General features: G+C 38.9%; 1 long non-coding RNA gene across 1 annotated transcript in view; it reads right to left on the reverse strand.

Moving 5' to 3' along the window:
• Positions 1 to 789, reverse strand: part of LOC121402172 — a 54,142-nt gene extending 53,353 nt beyond the window's left edge. Inside the window, exon 1 of the long non-coding RNA XR_005966653.1 lies at positions 778 to 789. This is a non-coding gene — a long non-coding RNA (uncharacterized LOC121402172). The remainder of the gene's footprint in view (positions 1 to 777) is intronic.
• Between the last annotated feature and the right edge of the window lie 7,972 nt (positions 790 to 8,761).

Consider the following 8,761-nt stretch of genomic DNA (forward strand, 5'->3'; position numbering starts at 1 on the left):
CTAGTGAAACTTCGCCAGGCATAAGGGTGCGAAGTAACACTAGCGAAACTACGCCAGCGTTCGTTAGTGAATTTGCGCAGTAACTAAAATGCCAAATGCTAGCGAAGTAACGCTTCGGCGCTTAGTGAATTTACCCCTATGTCTCTCTGCAATGTTTTTGTAATTGATGATCCGGGACTGGTCTTACTGGGAATCCGCAAGAGTAAGGTGGGACGGATTCCCAAATCCGTAGGCCAGGTTTTCAAGAGGCCCTAGGCCTATTTAGTACACCTGATGCTGAGCAGCAGTGCTGAATGTGTGTGAGACAAACTGCTGGTATTCTCAGCTTCAGAAGAGAAAGAAAAGCATTTGTTTTGTGTTAACCAGAAGGTTGGATTTTCTGTTGAACTGCTGTGTTTCGGTTACCTTCCCCCTGCGAGGGGAAATTTCTGCAGCCGCTGGAAAATAAACGAGGGCAGGAAGCCCTTAAACCGATCCTGGTGTGTGAAGTTGCCTCTTTTGCAGCCTACCAGCGAGTGAACCCCCACAATGTATTATTACATTTGATTATGAAAAAAGAAAGGTTGTGGGTGCACACCTGAGGCCAATTTCAAAAAGTCTAATTCCCTGTCTCAATGATTCAAATAAAAATGCTAGTGCATATAGTTTTGAAACAGGGTTTTTTAGTTACAAAGTTATGATCATAAAATTGATAAGCCACCATACCACGTCAAGGTAAACCCCATACGGTGGTCCCTAACTTGTTTACCTTTAATCATAGTAAAATAGGTATCTTACCTCTCTTCTTAACCTTTTAAATGCCACAGATCGTAGAATCTACGTTCTGTGGCAAAGGTACTTGAAATGCCACAGAACGTAGATTCTATGTTCTGCAGCATTTCCTGTTTCAGGAGCGGAGGAGCGGCTGTTAGAGCCGCTCGCTCCGTTCCTGCTCGATCCCCTGCCCCTAGGCAACGAGCAGAGCAGGGGATCGAGTGGCCCCTGGGGCGCGATCGCCCAGGGGCCCAAAAACAGCAGCAGGCACGTGTTACTTACGTGTCCTGCTGCTGCAGCCTGCACCGGATCGTCGATCTCCGCCCCCACAGCACACAGACAGGAACCACGAGGCAGATGTCTTCCAGGGGCTCTTCCTGATCGCCTGCAACAGTCTCCAGCGATTTTTTCAGGTTAGTGCAACAATTACACACACAAACACACCAACACACACTTATTACAGTAATACACACTTAGATTCACACTTACACACACTTACACATACATTTTTGGGGATTGGGGGGGTCACTTACACTCACTGCACTTACACACATGTGCACACGCACACACGCGCACATAACATGTAATTTACCATTTGTACACACGCACACGCACATACATGGCATTGTGGCCTTTTTTTTTTTTTTCTTATCGCATCGTTTCTTTTTTTGGCTGAAAAAAATGTTTTATTGCCATTACGCATAGCGTATTCGCTAACCGTACTGTGCAATACCTTTTGTATGTTATTTCGGTGATTATATTGCAATTTTGGGTATTTTGGTGCATTTTTAGCCATTTTATTGAATTTTTAGCCATTTTATTGCATTTTCAGCTCTGCATATATTGTGTTCACTTTTTTCTAGCCGTATAACCTGTTTGGCCCATCTAAAATATTCAAACTGTGATTCTGACAGCTGATAACACTAGTCTGGAAAAAAAACATTGATTTTTGTGGTTTTATTGGATTTTTTTGCATTTCACCCTTTACTGCCTTATTTTGTTTTGCCTTGTAAATTTTATCTACTATATATCCATTTGGGGGTCTCTGTGCGCCACATAGTTTGGTATATCTATGCATTTTGGGCATCAAAGTGTTCAGTAGACCTCTGGCGTTCATATTTAGGATGTTTTATGCTGATACGTTACGAAATGTGGGGCATATAATGGGGTAAAATTCAAGCTTTCTGACAATTTTCAGAAATTTGATAAAAACCGTTATGTTCAGCATTGCTTTGCAGTTTGGCAGTTTGCAGTAGAAACACTTATTTACCCATATTGGATTCGTCAGAATGTGTACTTTCTGAAAATATATGGTTTTCTGGGGTCTCTGTACTGTTAGGGGGGGGTCTAATGTCGCATAATACACACACCAGGTGCTTATATTGCAGCAGCCAGCGCGTCAGCTGTGAAAATGTATATACACTATTGTCATTTGGGGGTCTCTGTGCGCCACATAGTTTGGTATATCTATGCATATTGGGCATCAAAGTGTTCAGTAGACCTCTGGCGTTCATATTTAGGATGTTTTATGCTGATACGTTACGAAATGTGGGGCATATAATGGGGTAAAATTCAATCTTTCTGACAATTTTCAGAAATTTGATAAAAACCGTTATGTTCAGCATTGCTTTGCAGTTTGGCAGTTTGCAGTAGAAACACATATTTACCCATATTGGATTCGTCAGAATGTGTACTTTCTGAAAATATATGGTTTTCTGGGGTCTCTGTACTGTTAGGTGGTCTAATGTCGCATATTACACACACCAGGTGCTTATATTGCAGCAGCCAGCGCGTCAGCCGTGAAAATGTATATACACTATTGTCATTTGGTGGTCTCTGTGCGCCGCATAGTTTGGTATATCTATGCATATTGGGCATCAAAGTGTTCAGTAGACCTCTGGCGTTCATATTTAGGATGTTTTATGCTGAAACGTTACGAAATGTGGGGCATATAATGGGGTAAAATTCAATCTTTCTGACGATTTTCAAAAATTTGATAAAAACCGTTATGTTCAGCATTGCTTTGCAGTTTGGCAGTTTGCAGTAGAAACACACATTTACCCATATTGGATTCGTCAGAATGTGTACTTTCTGAAAATATATGGTTTTCTGGGGTCTCTGTACTGTTAGGGGGGTCTAATGTCGCATAATACACACACCAGGTGCTTATATTGCAGCAGCCAGCGCGTCAGCCGTGAAAATGTATATACACTATTGTAATTTGGGGGTCTCTGTGCGCCACATAGTTTGGTATATCTATGCATATTGGGCATCAAAGTGTTCAGTAGACCCCTGGTGTTCATATTTAGGATGTTTTATGCTGATAAGTTACGAAATGTGGGGCATATAATGGGGTAAAATTCAAGCTTTGTGACGATTTTCAGAAATTTGATAAAAATGGTTACGTTCAGCATTGATTTGCAGTCTGGCAGTTTGCAGTAGAAACACTTATTTACCCATATTGGATTCGTCAGAATGTGTACTTTCTGAAAATATATGGTTTTCTGGGGTCTCTGTACTTTTAGGGGGGTCTAATGTCGCATAATACACACACCGAGTGGTTATATTGCAGCAGCCAGCGCGTCAGCCGTGAAAATGTCTATACATATTGTCATTTGGGGGTCTCTGTGCGCCACATAGTTTGGTATATCTATGCATATTGGGCATCAAACTGTTTAGTAGACCCCTATGTTTATATTTAGGATGCTTTATGCTGGTAATGATACATGGACAATACGATGCTGGAAAGTTGAAGCTTTGAGGCAATTTCCAGATATTTCACCAAAACCGCCAAATTTGGCAAAGCCTTGCGACTCAGTAGTTTGGAGCAGAAAGGCATGGGTACCCATTTTAGATTCCGTAGAATGTGTACTTTCCAAAAATATATGGGTTTGGGGGGTAAACATATATTTCTGTGTTTTTACCCCGCAAAAATGCAGTCAATGTGTTGATTTTTCATTAGCTGAAGTTACCCACGGGACTGTTTGTATGCGCTAACTTCATTTTGGGGCCTCTAAATGCCAGATACTTTGGTAAACTTATGAACAATGGCCACCAAAATGTTCAGAGGAACCCTGGCAATCATATTTAGGGTGCTTTTTCTTAGTACGTAATGACACATGGGTGATATGGTGCTGGGAAGTTGAAGCTTTGAGGCAATTTTCAGATATTTCCCCAAAACCGGCAACTTTGGGAAAGCCTTGCGACTCGGTAGTTTGGAGCAATAAGGCATGGGTACCCATTTTAGATTCTGTAGAATGTGTACTTTCCAAAAATGTATGGGTTTGGGGGGTAAACATATATTTCTGTGTTTTTACCCCACAAAAATGCAGTCAATGTGTTGATCTTTCATTAGCTGAAGTTACCCACAGGACTATTTGTATGCGCTAACTTCATTTTGGGGCCTCTAAATGCCAGATACTTTGGTAAACCTATGAACAATGGCCACCAAACTGTTCGGAGGAACCCTGGCAATCATATTTAGGGTGCTTTTTCTTGGTGCATAAGGATACATGGGTGATATGGTGCTGAGAAGTTGAAGCTTTGAGGCAATTTTCAGATATTTCACCAAAACCGACAAATGTGGGAAAGCCTTGCGACTCAGTAGTTTGGAGCAGAAAGGCATGGGTACCCATTTTAGATTCTGTAGAATGTGTACTTTCCAAAAATGTATGGGTTTGGGGGGTAAACATATATTTCTGTGTTTTTACCCCACAAAAATGCAGTCAATGTGTTGATTTTTCATTAGCTGAAGTTACCCACGGGACTGTTTGTATGCGCTAACTTCATTTTGGGGCCTCTAAATGCCAGATACTTTGGTAAACTTATGAACAATGGCCACCAAAATGTTCAGAGGAACCCTGGCAATCATATTTAGGGTGCTTTTTCTTAGTACGTAATGACACATGGGTGATATGGTGCTGGGAAGTTGAAGCTTTGAGGCAATTTTCAGATATTTCACCAAAACCGACAACTTTGGGAAAGCCTTGCGACTCAGTAGTTTGGAGCAGAAAGGCATGGGTACCCATTTTAGATTCAGTAGAATGTGTACTTTCCAAAAATATATGGGTTTGGGGGGTAAACATATATTTCTGTGTTTTTACCCCACAAAAATGCAGTCAATGTGTTGATTTTTCATTAGATGAAGTTACCCACAGGACTATTTGTATGCGCTAACTTCATTTTGAGGCCTCTAAATGCCAGATACTTTGGTAAACCTATGAACAATGGCCACCAAATTGTTTGGAGGAACCCTGGCAATCATATTTAGGGTGCTTTTTCTTGGTGCGTAACGATACATGGGTGATATGGTGCTGGGAAGTTGAAGCTTTGAGGCAATTTTCAGATATTTCACCAAAACCGACAATTTTGGGAAAGCCTTGCGACTCAGTAGTTTGGAGCAGAAAGGCATGGGTACCCATTTTAGATTCGGTAGAATGTGTACTTTCCAAAAATATATGGGTTTTGGGGCTAAACATATATTTCTGTGTTTTTACCCCACAAAAATGCAGTCAATGTGTTGATCTTTCATTAGCTGAAGTTACCCACGGGACTGTTTGTATGCGCTAACTTCATTTTGGGGCCTCTAAATGCCAGATACTTTGGTAAACTTATGAACAATGACCACCAAAATGTTCAGAGGAACCCTGGCAATCATATTTAGGGTGCTTTTTCTTAGTACGTAATGATACATGGGCGATATGGTGCTGGGAAGTTGAAGGTTTGAGGCAATTTTCAGATATTTCACCAAAACCGACAATTTTGGGAAAGCCTTGCGACTCAGTAGTTTGGAGCAGAAAGGCATGGGTACCCATTTTAGATTCAGTAGAATGTTTACTTTCCAAAAATATATGGGTTTGGGGGGTAAACATATATTTCTGTGTTTTTACCCCACAAAAAATGCAGTCAATGTGTTGATTTCTCAGTAGCTGAAGTAAAGTCCTGATCAATTTGGATGTGCTAACTTCATATTGGTGTCTCTAAATGCCAGATACTTTGGTAAACCTATGCATAATGGGTATCAAACTGTTCAGTGGACCCCTGGCAATCATATTTCAGGTGCTTTTTCTTGGTACCTAATATAGTTTGGGATATGCGGAGCAGCAAAATAAAACCTTTGAAATGATTTTTCAGAATTTTGAATTTTTTTTTGAAAAACCGCTATTTTCAGACAAGCTTTTATGTTTGGTAGTTGGGAGTAGAGAGACATAGTTACCCATTTTGTAATCGGCAGAATGTGTACTTTTCAAAAATGTATGGTTTTCTGGGGTAAACCTACGGTTTCAGGATTTTTTGCCTTGGAATCTAAAGCATGCCGTTTTCTGCCTTAGTGCTTTCAAAATTCGGTAATATACTGCCGGGAGTTTTTGCTGTACAGAAATCCTAAATCTCCCTAAAACTATACATATCTGGTATTGGCACGTTCGAGAGACATAAGGCTTTCCAAATCAGTTGGATTTTCATCCCTAAAATGAAATATTTTTCTGGTATAAATTGATATACGATGAAAAATGGTAATTTTTCATTTTTTTTTGGTATTTAGCACTATAAATTTTTTTGCACAGGTGGAAATACATGAAAACTCCGGCAGATTTAGAAAGCTCAGTTTCTACCGAAAAAAACAATGTATAGTTTTCCTAGGTAAACTATAGGTTTCCCCTCAGAAAATGCCCCTAAAGTGAGAGAGCACAAAATGTTTCAAAAACGGCTGGCATTTCGCGTAACCAAAATGTGAAATTCTGCTGGCACTTAAAGGGTTAATAGTATTACTTCATGAGAACAACTCCTATGCCTTGGTTTTAAACTGTGTGCTAAATCCTCCCCCGCCAACTGCTATGCGGCTTTTAAATGGGAGAGACTGCCTTCAGGCTAGATCCTCCCATGCCGCTAGCATTTTCGGCTTTTAAGGGAGAGTGATTGCACAAACCAAAGCAAATAATTAAAGGGACAATAGGACAATAGGATCATAACTTTGGTAACTAAAAACCCCTGTTTTGTAAACATGCACTTGCATTTATACTGAATTATTTATGAGACAGGGGCCCAGGGAAGTGCATTGTAAGTAGCACTTCCATTATATTTAAATATATTTTGATTTAGCCTTGAGTGCTTCCACAATTTTCCTCTAATATAGTATATTGGCCTGAAGCTGTGGCATAGCTTCATGTGGTTTTTCAATAGCACCCCATACCCACCCCTTAAAACTAATGGTGGTCCTACGCTTTTAAATGTGGGCGTTGGTTTGGGCAATCCCTCTCTCTTAAAAGCCTTTACTGGCGGGGGAGGATTTAGCCTTCAAATTGAAACCAATGCTCAACACACACTGAACACAGGTAATGCTATTATGCAGAGAAATATTTTTTTTTTTAAAATAAGTAAGTTAGGGACCGCCATATGGGGTTTACCTTGACGTGGTATGGTGGCTTTTCAATTTTATGATCATAACTTTGGTAACTAAAAACCCCTGTTTTGTAAACATGCACTTGCATTTATACTGAATTATTTATGAGACAGGGGCCCAGGGAAGTGCATTGTAAGTAGCACTTCCATTATATTTAAATATATTTTGATTTAGCCTTGAGTGCTTCCACAATTTTCCTCTTACATTTGATTATGACCATTTAACTTCAGTAATCAGTCAACTAACATGTTGAGTGGAATGTTCTAAATTTAACTGTAGTCTAATCCTACGCTAAGGATGCCTGGAGAAAGTAGAAACTTGGGCAGTATGGTCCATATTTTAACAAACACTGTGAACTGTATTGTTGTACAACAAAAACCTGCAAATAAATGTTGCTCTTGTAACAACCTTCACACCAATGGAGTTGTAATTTTGTATATATGGACTGAGATTTGACTTGCTAAAAGTCTTCCACCACATCTCTCAATCTCATGAGCCAAACATGAACCAAACACTAAAGTAACAGGTAATTTAATTTGTTATATAATATATTTATCTTCCAAATCTACAGTAGGATATTGGCGATGGATGTACAAAATTATGGAAGATCAGAAATTAATGATTAATAATATCTATAACTGTTATAAATTCAAGAGTTTCAAAGAAATTAAGCACTGCAAAAAGAATATGAAACCTTACATATATAATCATAATAGTGTTTTTTATCTTTAGCAATGCATACCTTAGACTAAACAAATATTTTGACATCAACACCAGTATATTTAAAGTCATTGTATAATAACTTTTTACACATAACCGAAATGAATACATTTTCTTCAACTATATGCACATAGACCAAGCCAGGGTGCAATGTGCAAAAAAGACGGGTAAAAATCATCATGTTTTGTGCAGCTTTGCACCCTGTCCTGTGCTTTGCACCATGGACTCCTTGCACTCATATACAGCTTGCACAGCAAGGTCCTCCCCTGGCCTTTGCAGTTAACCCTTAATATATTTTATTGTTAATTATAATTCACTTTGATTTATATTAGTGTGGTTTAAGCTTTAAGAGCTTTGTTCAATAGCAACATGTATAGAAATATATAAATTCACCCCCAAAAAGAGGGATCTAGTAAAGTTTTTCTCTGTAAGCTAAAAGGCTGATTGAAAAATTAATAGAGTGTAAAATCAAATTCTGCTTGTGCCATATAACCAGTAATAATTTACAGATACCAGAGCAAATGAAATTTTGTGATGCCTGTCAAAAAAAGGAAAGAATGTGGATGGAGTTTTTGTTATGAAACAGAAAATGAATCGATATTCTATATGCTTTGTTGTAAAGGGTCACAACACAAAGTAAAATACATTATTTAACAGGAAAGCATACAATAAGTTATTCCCTACAATATTTTAATGTATTTTCAGTAATAAAAACACGTTCATTGCTTGCTGTTATGGGGTTGATAATACATCTATTATTTGCTGTTTTTAGTGATTAATAGCAAATGTAAGGATGTGGAGAAATTCATGCATAGGTGCTGCTGGTGTTCTGTATGGAGATGTCACCTGGCATTGAATGGTGTTATGAGGAACTATACAGGTATGGGA

Source organism: Xenopus laevis, chromosome 3S, assembly GCF_017654675.1.
Source record: "Xenopus laevis strain J_2021 chromosome 3S, Xenopus_laevis_v10.1, whole genome shotgun sequence".
In the NCBI taxonomy this organism is placed as follows: domain Eukaryota; kingdom Metazoa; phylum Chordata; class Amphibia; order Anura; family Pipidae; genus Xenopus; species Xenopus laevis.